This window comes from Canis lupus, chromosome 28 (assembly GCF_003254725.2).
Source record: "Canis lupus dingo isolate Sandy chromosome 28, ASM325472v2, whole genome shotgun sequence".
NCBI lineage: Eukaryota > Metazoa > Chordata > Mammalia > Carnivora > Canidae > Canis > Canis lupus.
This window is the reverse complement of record NC_064270.1, coordinates 17,719,423-17,734,603: the sequence shown is the minus strand read 5'-3', so window position 1 is coordinate 17,734,603 and position 15,181 is coordinate 17,719,423. Positions and strand designations below refer to the sequence as shown.

Below are 15,181 nucleotides of genomic sequence, written 5' to 3'. Positions count from 1 at the left end.
TTCGTATGCTAAAATTTCATTTATTTTTACTTTGTTAGTTAAAGTAGTAGTTTTTGTTCTTTGTTTGCTTTCCCTCTACAATAAACAGGCAACATTATACTAGTATTAGATATTGAGTACTATCTGACCTCTGTCACTTAAAATTTTGAAAAACTTCAAGATTGTTTCTTTGCTTGATCTTCTTTCTCAACTCAACCCTGTTTTCTAACGTCTTCCTTAGTTGGTCACACATTAGAAAAAAATATTTCACTTTCTTTTTAAATAAATGTTTACATTCTTTACTGTATAGTTTGAAACTGATGATGAAGTGGTTAACATTTTATGATCTCAAAAAGTGAAATAAGGGCACCTGGATTGCTCAGTCAGTTGAGTCTGCCTTTGGCTCAGGTCATGATCCCAGGATCCAGGGATGGAGTCCTGCATTGAGTTCCCTGCTCAGTAGGGCGTCTGTTTCTCCTCGCTCTGCCCCTCTGCCAGCTTGTGTGCATGCACACACTCTCTCTCTGAAGTAAGTAAATAAAAATATTTAACAAAAAAGTGAAATAATTGGCTATTTACCTCTGGAACTACCTACTTGTTTTGCTCCCCAGTTTCTCCCTTCTTGCTTGCTTGGTTCTTAGTAGAAAAGATATTTATTTCTGCCATTCTTATAACTAGCTTTTTAACCAAATGATTCATGGTAAGTGTGTGCACCCCGTGTGATACGTAAGCATGTTTCATATCCCTGTCTTAAGACTTCTGACTGACTTCCACATACAGAATAGGCACCTGCCTAGAACCAACTCATTTTTATTATTTATTACCATCCCTATTTAGAGGGGGAAGGGGTTTTTCTATCCTTTGTGTGTGCAAATGTAAGCCGACAGAGTCAGGAAATGGATATGAGTTCCCAGAATTGCCATGTGAAGGGCAGACAGGGGACGCAGTTGCCATGTCTGCTGCTGTCCCCTTTCATTCTAGCTGTGAACTTCCTTTGGCTGTTTGCAGTCACAGAGGGTCAGAAGCTGAAGTTAGCTTCTGAGTGTAATGTCTGTTTACAACATTTCACTCACCATGACAAACGGGACCCGGTCAGGCTCACTGTATTCTGAACCCATTCCTGGTGGGTTTCATCATTTTGTTCTTTGACCGCAAGTACAACTCTGAATATATATCTGTCAGGATACAATTCTACAGAGATACTGAAAATTTAACCCTCAGTTAAAAGTGGAACCATAAGATAAATTAACAAAATGCATTTTATGATGTTAAATTCTGATTTTCCTCCTTTCAGAGAAATCATTGACCTGTCAGTCTATAAGCAGTATATCTATGCCTAAATCCTCATGCCACTCAGATTGCTCTCGGTCTCTTCAACAAGAGTCCTCAGTCCATAATCTACTAATTTATACGTGTTTTTTCCTTCAGTGTATTCACCATCTTCCTGCCTATATTATAAGCTATTATCAGGCAAGTTGGGGTCTCTGAGTAGCTCAGTCAGGTTAAGCATCTGCCTTCAGCTCAGGTCAAGACCCTAGGGTCCTGGGACCAAGCCCTGTGAGGGGCTCCCTGTTCAGTGGGGTGTCTGCTTCTCTCTCTTCCTGCCACCCCCTGTTCATGCTCACTCTTTCACTCTCTCTCATACATGTGCTCTCTCTCTCTCTCTCTCAAATAATGCATAAATAAATACATAAATAAATAAAGTTTTTAAAAAACAATCTATTCTAGGATAAGTATTCTCTTAATTCACTGCTGTATATCTTCTGATTCCCTCATCCTTAACTTGTTCCCCTTCCTTTATCTTGTGGAAGATTTTGTTTTACTTCTCCATTCAATAAGCATTAATTGATCACTTCATTTCTTTTGTTATCAAGTGACAGTACTTCTAGTTATTTATTTGTTCACATAGCTGAAATTCGGGCTATGGAAAAATCTCATATATAGCTGCAACCAGGATGTTGGAGAGAGGGTCAAAATAACCTTTTCTCTATCTGTCTCAATTCCATCCCTCTTTGTGGCTGCAGGCTCTGCTTGATTTGGAGCATTGGCCTCAGTCTTATTAAAGATAATTTTCTCCATTCAGAAAAGGAAAATAAACATGGGATGTTCAGCTCAGGTGTTCTTAGAGCTTTGGACTCTAGAAGAAGAGAATGTATTTTCCCAAACCTTCTCAAAACAGTTTGGGGGAGGCTTCTCATTAACATGATCTGGTTTTATGCCTATCACTAGATTTAAATGGTCCAAGATCAGACATACCAGAATCGCATACAATGAAGCCTATATGATTTCTGAAAGGATAGTAGGCAATGCTCTGCAAATGACCTGTTATTATATTAGTCACTGGGGATGCAGAGGTGAAAGACATGTCTGTAAGGAACTTGTAGTTAGTGAAGGAAACAGACCAAACAAAACACAACACAACACCACAAAATGCAGTTCTAATTTGGTGTGGTAATTACTGAATCTCCTTATGCTCAGGGTGTTCTTGGAGCACAAATGTAGGCAAATCAGAGGAGGTGTTATCTCCAAGGATTCCTGGAGGAGCTAAATCTTGCAGAATGCTTAGGGGTTGGGCAAGTAAAAACAGATGATATGTATGGTACAAATAACCATTAACAGCATGAGGAAAATTTTTCAGGTAAGACTGCCTGACATTGACTAGGATCTGTTAGAAGTCCTGGGGGTGAAGAGGAAGGAATGGGAGGAAAGAGATGGAAACTATTAAAAGCTATAACATAATCCTATGCCTATATTAGTAGACATAAATCTAAGAACACTAGGAAGAATGAACTCAGAGGTAGGGGAAAGGAGGGCAGAGAGAACTGCGGGAGGGTGGCTGCACCGAGCTCAGTGAAATTGCATAGGGAAGAAGAACAGCAATAGGAAAGGGACCTGAACTGGAGAGCTATGGAGGAGCTCAGAGGGACAAAACTGAGTGACAAATTGGATAGATGGGATGAATGTTCAAGTTGATTTCTAGGTTTCAGATCTAGATGAACAGAGGGATGACAGACTAGAAACAAGATCTGGAAGGCTGAAAAAGGAAGAATATTAATAATTATTTACTATACTTCTATTCTACAAGCCAGCTGGTCTTCCAATATTACAGAAGTTCAAGGATCATCTGCTTGAGATGAGTTATCTCATGTTTTTTTTCTTTGTCTTCTGAAATGATGAAGTTCAATGTTTTTGGCCCACAAAAATCTCAATTTCTCTAGACTTAATTTAATCTGAAGGCCATGGGGAGGCCCCCAAATGCCACCTGAAATGGTATGACCTGTAAGTGGATTGAATCCTGGGTATGAAGAAGGTCTTGGATAGAGAGAGCCTGGCAAGGGTTCCTGTACACAAGAAAAAAGTGATGATATGCAGGAGTTCCAGGGGCTGATAGAAGAGCCCTGACAATGTAAGTGAGCTTATAACCAAAGATTGTTGGCTACAAAAACAATTAGAAAAATATGGTTTCTCTTCAGCTCATATAAATCTTTTGACTTTTATACAAGCAATTAGAAAATGCAAAGCCATCTACCTATAAATTGTGGGTCTGCCTGTTAATCCACTTTACCCTCTTCAACATACATTCCTGTTTTCTTTCTTTGAAAACTTCTATTCATCTCAAAACTTCTCAAAGCTTATGGCTTCTGAAGGGAAAGTGAATATGATACATCCACCTCTAGCTCAATTTTCTTTAGGAAATAAACATGCTTGAAATAAATATGCCAAGAGTCTGTCAAACTTTTCTTTTTCTCATTGTTTTTATCTCTACCTCTCCCATTCTTCTCTCTCTCAATCTCCCTCTTGTTTTTCTATATCAAGACATTTGCTTTCTTTACAAAATAAACAAACTGAAATCTTCATCGTCTGACATCTTACTGACATTCGATAGAAAAAAACAAGCTGTAAATCAGGGAGCTGAATTACCTCAAGGCGAGTAAGAGTAAAAAGAAAAATTTATAGGATGATAGATCATTGTCACTGATATCTGTCCATGGGGGCAAAGAATCATAGGGTCCACATGAAATACCAAGTGAGCAAAGGCTACACAGATAAAGCTAATCTTCAGGTGACATTCTCAGAGCTAAAACTAAGAACCATAAGGCAAATCAGCATTCTTAGCCCCCACATCTAAATAAAATCTCCTTCCAGACCTTTGAGTCTGTAGTCCTCATTCTTTTCTTTATTCTATTCATACTGAGTTCAAACTTTCTCCCACAGATTATATCAACTGGTCCCTTTATTCTAACCATATCCCCTGGTCAAGGCAAAGCTCCATATGCACCTCTTCCAGGCAACAACCCCAGAGTAACTCAACCCTATAAAAACTTTTCCAATCAAGGATATTTTGAAGTTGTATAGATAAAACTACAACTTTCTATGCCCACCTGTTTGTTAACCATTCTGTATTATTCTTCTAGCTCTTTCATTCAGCAGCATTAGATCAAGTGTTCATACATGTATTCAAGCCCTGTGTTGATCACTGATGATATAGAATATGTTGAATGAGACATGCTCTCAGGTCTCATAGAATTTTAAGGAAATTGACAATGGCTATTCAGTAAGTTAGATTTTAGCTGGAGATATGAAGAGAATGCTCTAAGAGCACAGAACAGATGCGGGGCTTTCAGGCTAGGAGAACAAGAGGCTTGCTGGAAGGTTAAGAGGCCTCAGTTAAGTTTCATAGAGATACCAAGTGTTACCTGGGTGGAAGATATGGTGGGAAATCCCAGAACACTTGGAAAAAAAAATGTATTGAGGGAATTTTAAGTAGGTCCAAGTTAATGCCACAGGGAATGCAACCAGGGGTGGGAAACAGGCTGGAGAAAATCTTAAATAGAAGGTCTCAAATATTGCTACACAACTAAATCAACCTGGAAACTTACTAAGGGACGGAATCCTGGGGGGTGGGGGGAGCAAGAAATCTGATTCCCTGGGCCCAGTAATCTACATCTTTAACAAGCTCTTTTCCCCTAGTATTGTTCTAAGGCATGACAAGTCTTGAATGTTGAGAAAAGACATTTGAAGGGGATCTTGAAAGATTCAGGGAGCCTTGTAGGGTCTTAAGTAGTACATCACATCCAATTAATTGAGCATTTGCCTAATCGGGGGCTGTTTTTTTTTTTTCTTTTTAAAGATTGTATTTATTTATGAGAGAGAGAGAGAGAGAGAGAGAGTAAGAGGCAGAGACACAGGCAGAGGGAGAAGCAGGCTCCATGTAGGGAGCCTGATGTGGGACTCGATCCAAGGTCTTCAGAATTGCGCCCTGGGCTGAAGGAAGGTGCTAAACTGCTGAGCCACCAGGGTACTGTGGCTGTTTCAATGGCGATTGCAGTGATTCACTTATTAGATTTATACACAACGGAGATTATGTCATACTGGTTTTTAAATTTTCTTTGTTGTTGTTGTTGTTGTTGTTGTTATTTTCCAATCCCCCAAAGCAGTGTTTCTAAACCACTAATCATATCACAGTATCCTGTAATATTGAAAAATAAAAATTCCTGGGCTTTATTCCTTACATACTAGATTAAATCCCCCAGGTTGGGATCCAGTATCTACATTTTAATAAGTTCCTTAAGCAAGTCTCACATGCCACACACAGCATAACATCTCCAGAGCATCTCAAAAGAGTAAATTTGTCAGGACCTTTCAGACCAGCCCTTTAGGTGACCACAATGGGCTCTAATCTCAACACCTTTTAGCATCTCAAATGCAGAAATCATACTACACTGCATCATCCTTTAAGGTAATATTTTGTTAGAGCAGGGGTTTTAGTATTTCCCTGAAGCACTTAATTCCCCTCCCACAGCAGTTACAAAACAATACAAAACAAAAAGTGCTCATGCAAACTTTTTAGGCTGATACTGGAGGAACAGCAACTTCTAAAAGTCACATGGAAATAACCACCTATTAAGATGTATCTTTGAAAAGAGTTGCCACTGCTTCTGTGAAGCTTAAGGAGCTTTTCCTTAAAAGAAATCAAGTAATTCATTTTGAATTAAAGTTAAGCACTTGGCTTAGTTCTCTTTCATTTTTCTTCTTGTAAATCTCTGACTAAATTAATTAAACTGGTGTTTAAAACCGGCAGCCAACCTGACACAGGGGGCCATGAAGCAAGAGGGGTGAATTTAGAATAAAAGTTAGAATCTGCTGCTTGGAAAGAGATGCCTGATTTTCTGTCACCCCTCTCCACACTTTCAGTACACACATGACTGCCTGCCAAGACCTCCCATGCTGAATGCTCCCACTCTAAATCCCACAGCTGACTTTTTCCTCTGTTATATATATAAGGGATGACAAATGCATGAACAATAAAAGGAAGCTCAGAAATTTTCCACTCTCAAGCTTAACAGTGCGAACAGTTGCCATTAATCCCATAATCCAAAACCAGATTAAGACAGAATATTCAGCCAGATGACAGCAGACAAGTCAGCCCCTAGCAGACGTATAGGTGGTCCTGAGATTTTATTCACACCGGATACGATGGCTAACTTGATGCGTCAACCTGACCGGGATGAAGTATGCCCAGAGAGATGGTAAACATTATTTCTGTGTGTGTATGTGAGGGTGTTTCTGGAAGAGATTAGCATTTGAATCAGTAGACTGAGTAAAGATTACTGAGTAAAGAAGATTGCTCTCATCAAAGCAGGGTAGTCATCATCTAATCTGTTGAAGGATTGAATAGGATAAAAAGGTAAAGGAAAGCAAGTTTGCTCTTTTTGCTTGAGAGGAGACATCTATCTTCTCCTGCCCTTGGACATTGGTGCTCCTGATTCTTGGACCTTCAGACTGAGATTGGGACTATACATACCATCAACTCCCCTGGTTTTCAGGCCTTTGGATGTGGACTAAATTATGCTACCAGCTTTTCTGGTTCTCCAGGTCATGCAGGGCAAATTGTGGAACTTCCTAGTCTCTAACATATAATCATGCAAGCCAATTCTTATACTAAATTTCCTCTTGTAGATCTCTCTATATCTTTTTTTAAAAGTTTTCTTTTCAGTTCCAATTAGTTATCATACAATGCAGTATTAGTTTCAGGTATACAGTTTAGTGATTCAACACTTCCATACAACACCGCGTGCTCATCGTGACAAGTGCACTCCTTAATCCCCATCATCTATTTAACTCATGCCCACCCACCTCTTCTCTGGTAATCATCACTGTGTTCTCCGTAGTTAAGAACTTGTTTCTTGGTTTGTCTCTCTCTTTCTTTTTTCCCCATGCTCACTTGTTTTGTTTCTTAAATTCCACATATGAGTGAAGTCATATGGTATTTTTCTGTGACTATTGTGCTTAACATGTTACTCTCTAGCTTTAGCCATGTCATTGCAAATGACAGTATTTCATTCTTTTTTTTTTATCAGCCAAATTTTCTATCTCTTTTTGAAAAGATTTTATTTATTTATAATGAGAGAGGGAAGGAGAGAGAGTGAGAGAGACTGTGTGCACATGAGTGGGGGAGGAGCATAGGGAGAGGGAGAAACAGTCTCTGCTGAGCATGGAGCCTGATGCGGGGCAGGATCCTGGGACTCCAAGATCATGATCTGAGACAAAAGCAGACATTTATTTTTTTATTTATTTTTTAAAAAAATTTATTTATTTATGATAGTCACACAGAGAGAGAGAGAGAGAGAAAGAGGCAGAGACACAGGCAGAGGGAGAAGCAGGCTCCATGCACCGGGAGCCCAACGTGGGACTCGATCCGGGGTCTCCAGGATCGTGCCCTGGGCCAAAGGCAGGCACCAAACCGCTGCGCCACCCAGGGATCCTGCAAAAGCAGACATTTAATGAACTGAGCCACCCAGGCAATACCCCCCCAAATTTTCTTTTTTATACCTAAGTAAATGACATCTGATAAAGAGTTAGTATCCAACTTATAAAACTCAATACCCCCAAAACAAATAATCCAATTAAGAAATGGGTAGAAGGAACATTTTTCCAAAGAAGATATATGGATGGCTAACAGACAAACGAAAAGATGCTCAACATCACTCATCATCCTGGAAATACAATTCAAAACAACAATGAGATATCACCTCACACCTGTCAGAATGGCTAAAAGCCACAACGTGAGAAACAATAGGTGTTGGCGAGGATATGGAGAAAGGGGAACTCTCTTACATTGTTGGTGGGAATGCAAACTGGTGCAGACACTCTGGAAAACAGTATGGAGTCTCCTCAAAAAGTTAAAAATAGAGCTACCCTACGACCCAGCAATTGTATTACTAGATATTTACTTAATATAAAAATACAAATTCAAAAGGATACATGCACTCAATGTTTATAGCAGCATTACCTACAATAACCAGATTATGGAAATAGTCCAAATGTCCATCAACTGAAGAATGGATAAAGAAAATGTGGTATAGTGGTTGAGCGCCTGCCTTGGCTCAGGGCGTGATCCCGGGGTCTGAGATTGAGTCCCACAATGGGCTCCTTGCAGGGAGCCTTCTTCTCCCTGTGCCGCTGCCTCTGTGTGTATGTGTGTGTGTCTCATGAATAAATAAATAAATTCTTAAAAAAGAAAAGGTGGTATATATATATACAATAGATTTTTTTCAATAATTTTTTTTAATTTTTTTTATTTTTATTTTTTTTTTAATTTATGGTAGTCACAGAGAGAGAGAGAGGCAGAGACACAGGCAGAGGGAGAAGCAGGCTCCATGCACCGGGAGCCCGACGTGGGATTCGATCCCAGGTCTCCAGGATCGCGCCCTGGGCCAAAGGCAGGCGCCAAACCGCTGCGCCACCCAGGGATCCCTAGATTTCTATATATATCCAAAAGTGTTTCATGATCATTTCTCTTCCTTCCTACTTCCTCCCTTCTCATTGTCTTTCAGCTTTCCTTTCTCTCCCTTCCTCCTTTCTTTACTATTGTCCTTCCTTCCTTTCCTCCTTTCTTCCTCTTCACTTAATCAAGCCCCCACTCTGTGGGTGGCATGATAAATCAGTAGTGACAATAGAAGCAAAATCCCTGTCCCTTTAGGGGGCTTGAATTCTAGTGGGGAAAACATATCATATACAGTTAGAAAATTAATGAATACAAATAAATAAAGATTAGGACACATGCTATAAAGTACCAGAACAGAATGCTGTAGGAGAGGATAGCAGAGGGGACTTTCAACAAGGTGGAGATGGCAAGGAGTATTTTCGAATGTTGCCATGCAGCAGGGGAGAGAGCCCAGATGGTACAGAAAGTGTGTTCCTGGTAGAAAGGGGCAGTGGCAAAGGCTCCTGGGACGGTGCTCTGAAAATTTGAGTGGGGGTTACAGGGAGCCCGATGCAGGACTCGATTCCAGGTCTCCAACTTGTTTGTTTCTTGGAGGCCACACTCTCTTTCTCTCTCTCTTTCTTTTCAATAAGAAGTCACATTTTTTCCAAGAGTTCTAAATGGAAATTTCACAGGGCTCTCTGTAAGGGAAAGGTTGCTTTCAAAGTGAATTGCTTACCCTCTTTCCTTGTAAGGTTAAGACATGAGTAGCGTGAGTGCATGTGGATCAAGGCACCAAACAACAACAACAAAACACCACGGGGAAAGGGCTCCCTGTGAGCAAAGCTGTTGCCTTGTCATAATTAACCTTTGTCATAAGCTCTCCATTCAGCACAGTCCTTCCTATAGAGTTGACTACTGGGGAGGGGAAGGCATCTTGTCATCTGCACTAATTATATGGGTTCAGTTATTTGGGTCCCTGAAATTTATTTGACCTGAAGATTAAGGCAATTTAAAGCAAAGTTTGTTTTGGTTCTAGAGTGGGACAGGCAGCAGGGGATGACGATGGGGTGTTCCTAAATGCAAAATAGTAGCAGCTTTGAAATGCCAGCTGGGTCCTGATGGGGCAGAGACTGGGCTGACCCTCTGCCTGTCTGATTTGTGCCTGTCTCTGCAATGTAGGTGATGTGATTCGACACCAATTAGCTGGCATGCACAAAAGTCATCCATTTCCCCAGTTAGCAGTAACCGTAGAATATCATGCACCTCTTCAAACATGACAAGTCATTGCCTTCGTTAATGCTCATCAGGGCTGACAGGCAGTGAGTTTCAGAGAGATGCTGGAAAAGCAGAAAATGTGATTGGCCACACACAGCATCAGGGAGGACAAAACCTCCTGATGTTTGGACCAGGTGAAATAACCAGGCAAAATTTAAGTTTATTACTGCCCCAAAGCATGAACTCAGAAAGTGTCTGTAAACATCCTGTGCATCTCAGGGGACTCGTTGGACCAGTAAGAGGTAAGATGCTTCCCACAAGACTCCTGACCTCCACTCTCCTGTGTAAAGTCTGACATGTTAACTAACTTCCAGAGAACATGGAAGTTTGTAATGTTCCAGTGTCTTAAAAAACTGTGAGCATTCTCACAAACAGGGAACAGCAACTTCAGTGTGGCTTTGATGGACATCATTTTATAATTTATATAAACTGTGTTTGTTTGTTTTAAATCATGACCCTCAATGCCTAAAAAAAAGAACTTTCATAACAGATATTCATTGTGCCCCTCACTGACCAAACTCACCTAAAAATCTGCCGTTTCATGCTTTTTGCCAGCATAAGAACTATGGTGGTCCCCATTTCCTCTAAGAGCCCCCAAATCCTCAACCCAGAATTCTCTCAGATTCATATCTCTATGAAAATTTTTCCTTATGAATTACATGTTATAGTTATACTGGTCCTCTTTTTATCTATGATCCAAAGAAAGAAAGAGGCAAAGAAAAGATCCATAGGATTTTTTTTAAGATACAGAAATCAGGTATAAAAAATATGCATACCATATGATGCTGTTTTTTTTTAAACTATATATTTATATATTCAGTTAAAGAAATGGGCTGAGAAATTACAGGCCCAATGAGAAGGAAATTTTCCTTTCTACCTTTCTCCTTTGAAAACTTTAGAATTTGGGACTTTTTAAGATGAGCATGGATATGCATGTATGGATGGTATAAACTTACATGCTATACGTCAGTAGTATGAGTACTCAAGCAGGAATGGGGTGACCTCCAGGATTTGTAGACTCCACCAAAATACCAGAGAACCAACACCCAGGGGAACAAAGCGACTTACATATCTGAACAAAACCAGTTTGTTGGTCTAAAATAATATAAATTGGGACGTCTGGGTGGCTCAGTGGTTGAGAGTGTGCCTTCTGTTCAGGGCATGATCCTGTGTCCTGGAATCGAGTCCCGTATCAGGCTCCCTCTGTCCATATCTCCACCTCTCTCTGTCTGTGTGTCTCTCATGAATAAATAAATAAAATCTTAAAAAAATTTTAAATGAAATGATATAAATTAGTCAATGCATATCCCCTTCAGTCCCTTCAATATTTACCAGAGAATGTCTAGCTCATCTTCCGAATAGGCTGAGAAATGACACATTTCACTCAAGTCAGACCATAGCTGCCCTCAAACTCTAAATTCAAACTCAAAAACTCAGTTGATAGAAACAATATTTATGACCGATTGCCTAGAGGAAGTGCAATTCTGTTGCTTCCCTCAATCAGCGTTTCCTAAGTGTGTCTCTTGGGACATAAATTGCACAAGATGTCCTGTTCAGTGAAGAGAGAATTCTTTAGTCAATCAGGTTTGGCAAATGCTGCATATTTCGTCCCCCTCTGGAAATTCAGAATACACCACAGAGTACAAAGAGCTCTGAGAATTCAAGAAGTCAAGAAAAATCCTTCCATTTACTATACTAGAATTTTCCAAACCTATCTGGTAAAGAACCTGGTTTTTGTTCGTTTGTTTGTTTTGTGCAAAAGCCAGTGTAACGCACTCAGGAGAAGTGCCAGCTAGTCCTAAATGTACTCCCCATTTACACCCCAAACCTTCTTCCCCAGCCCCTGGGTGTGTTCCATCCTCCAGCTCCTCCGTAGCACTGCAGTTACGGAGCTGAAATCCCTGATGCTATCGCTTTATATGTATGCACTTAGAAACATGTTATTTTGATCAATGGGGACATTATTGTGAAAATTGTTTTACTTACATCAGGATAGAAAGTCACTAAATTTGAGCTGCTATTAGGAATGCTGAATTCTTTCACAGACTCCCTAAGATAAGCCTCAGAAGGATCCTATAAAGTGAGCATTGTTATTCCCAATCCGTGAGGAGGAGAAGAGCCCAAAGGAGCTCCTGCAGCCTTGCCCAGGATAGCGCAGAGGGTAAACTTCAGAGCTTGGATTCGAACCCAAGCAGCTTGGCCGCTCAGCTCACACTGTAACCTTGTTACAAACGCGATGCCTAAGGAAGCCCACGAGGGACTGTTCTTAGTGTTTTCTCTACCAGAAATATACTGATTCCTACACGCTTGTTATTGTGTTTTTTAAATATTTTGTTCACTGTATGTCACGAAAAAGGCGGGTTTCCTTTTTCCCACTGGTGCCCAAATACCTACAACCCCAGACCTACAGAACTTCAAGGCATGTGTGCAGTGGACTAACCTTGTATCGGCACCATATGATGTTTTTACTCTTATTTTCCCCTTGCCTCATTTTACCTCATTTTGTTTCTCATCAGCTTTAATTCATTTTTTTTTATTGTTACACTGCGCATATGCTATACAAATACAGGGTGACAAGACAGAAACATATTGCGTCTCTAGTACCTCCTATACATCTTCTAAGTGCCACAGACCTTTTCTCTCCAGCTGCATCATCATAAAATATCATTATGAAAATAAGCCACGATTGAGTTTCACTCATAAACATACGTTCTTTACTAGGGAGCTCTAACCCAGCCAGTCAATTAGCATACAGTGCATCACACAGGAGAAAATTTATCAAGAGCCCAGTTTGTCATCCATAGATAAGTAAAAGGTAGTTAATGTAAATTGCATTTCTAAAATTCATTCCACTTACGGTTCAGGAAGGACCTTGAGGATGCAATCTAAAGATTGCAATAAGAGTGAGTAACATGCCGGCCACTCTCCGTTTATGTGAGCATCTTTCTCCAGAGAGCACTTTGCTGTTGTCCTATTTACTCCTCCTCGATACACTTGTTTGGTTGCTCTGGTGTGTTATGAGAACATTGAAGCCTGAGCAAACATTAGTGGCAGTTTCCCAGAGCAGTTGCTTAAACTATGTTAAGAGATCTGGTCCAAACCAAGCTCGCATAAGTGTTGATTGCCCTGTGTGAGGAAGGACTCCATTTCAAAGATGGTTGACCACGCAAGGTGTTGACTTTATTCACCTGGGTAGTAGTAGCGCCAATGACCACCACATGGCCCATCTGTTTCTTCTTCTTTTTCTTGTTAAATATTTAAATTCAATTTGGCAACATATAGTATAACACCCCATGCTCATCTCATCATGTGCCCTCCTTAGTGCCTGTTGTTACCTGGTTACCCCATCCCCCCACACACGTCCCCTTCTGCAACCCTTTGTTTGTTTCTCAGAGTTAGGAGTCTCTCATGGTTTGCCTTCCTCTCTAATTTTTCCCCATTCAGTTTCCCTCCTTTCTGTTATAGTCCCTGGCCCATCTGTTTCACTTTCCAGGATAACAGAACTAAAGATCGGGTTTATAATTCAAATATTCAACCAGTTGTTTTAAAACAACAAAATAAGGAGCACCTGGGTGGCTCAGTCGGTTAAGCGACCCATTCTTAGTTTTGGCTCAGGTCATGATCTTAGGGTCATGAAATCAAGCCCCCTGTTAGGCTCTGCACTCAGGTTTGCTTGAGACTCTCTGCCCCTCCCCACTGCTCTCTCACTAAAATAAAAATAAATCTTTTAAAACCCCAAAATAACATTTTGTTTCATTGTGAAAATTTAAAAATAATATATATTTTGTATATAAATATACAAAAAGAAGAAAATATACAGCACCAAAATGGTCTTGTGGGCCATGGGAATGTGAGTGAATTATATCCAGACTTGGATTCATACACACAAGTACACACCATACATACACCATACGATGTAGGCATGTATGCATGTATGTATGTGTATATGTATGTGTGTATGTACGTATGTATGTGGTTTCACAAATCAGGCCCAACACTCAGGAATATAAACTTCCGCTCAACTCCCCAGTGGACTGTATTCCTATGTATGTACCATCACCCAGTTTCTTGTTCTGTGGAAATATTTTATTTTCCTGCCACCCTGCAGTCTGGCTTGACTGTGTCACTTCTTGCCTTAGCCAGTGAAACATAAGGAAACTGATGTGAGAAAGGTAAGAGCCAGCACACAATTCACCACGTTCTCTCTTTTCTCTTTTCCATGATAGCTGCCCTGTCAGCCTGCACTTCAGGGTGATGGCAGTGACAAAGCTGTAGCTGCAGACCCAGCTGACGCTTTCTGGATGTCACGTGACTGGAAATCAACCTTCTCAGGTAAAACTGCTACCTTTTGGAGATCGTTTGTTATTACAGCATCATCTAGCCTGTCCTGGTTGCCATACTACGTACAGAAACCAGTTGCAACCAACTTCAAATGCCCATGGCAAAGATATATAAGTTAGCACTTCTTAAGAAGATCAGACTAGGGGCTTTTGGGTGGCTCAGTGGTTGAGCATCTGCCTTTGGCTCAGGTCGTGATCCTGAGGTTCTGGGATCGAGTCCCTCATCGGGCTCCCCACGGGGAGCCTGCTTCTCCCTCTGCCTATGTCTCTGCCTCTCTGTCTCTCTGTGTCTCAAATGAATAAATAAATAAAATCTTTAAAAAAAGAACAGACTAAATAGCTACAAACATCCACACCAGAAATGGTGCTCACCAGTGCTTTAGAAGGTTCTTGTCGAAAGCCATAGTTTAAGGTAGGAGCTTGGTTTTTGCTTCACCTGTGACATAACTTTGAGAGAAGTAAAGGTGATTCTTTCTTGTTAATACAATAATATCCTGCTATACTTTAATAAGTGGTATCCCCAAAATTCATATAAGGTGTGATATTGTGTTCTTGCAATGATTTGAAATGCTCAGGCTTCAGTTTGATTTCCATGTTCCCTCTCCCTCACTCCATAATAAGAGAATATTTGTTGTGCGCCCTGCGGCAACATGATCAGGGTCCTGAGGATAAGGGGATGAGGAAAATAAAAGTAAAGAGATGGGGACAGGAGGGACACAGTGGATGATGTCCAAGCAGTGCCAGCTTTATTCAAGGTTTTACAACATTTTATAGCATGAGCAAAACAAAGCCAAGAAGGTGTTTATTTTTAGCAGGTTTGTGAAACCCTCCAAAGTTCCCTTTTCTCAGCATGCAAGACAGACTCACGGGTGCCAGA

At 40.5% G+C, this 15,181-nt stretch overlaps 1 long non-coding RNA gene across 1 annotated transcript in view; it reads right to left on the bottom strand.

Moving 5' to 3' along the window:
• Positions 1–12,952, bottom strand: part of LOC112672596 (uncharacterized) — a 59,694-nt gene extending 46,742 nt beyond the window's left edge. Inside the window, exon 1 of the long non-coding RNA XR_003144373.2 lies at positions 12,822–12,952. This is a non-coding gene — a long non-coding RNA (uncharacterized LOC112672596). The remainder of the gene's footprint in view (positions 1–12,821) is intronic.
• Positions 12,953–15,181: the final 2,229 nt, after the last annotated feature.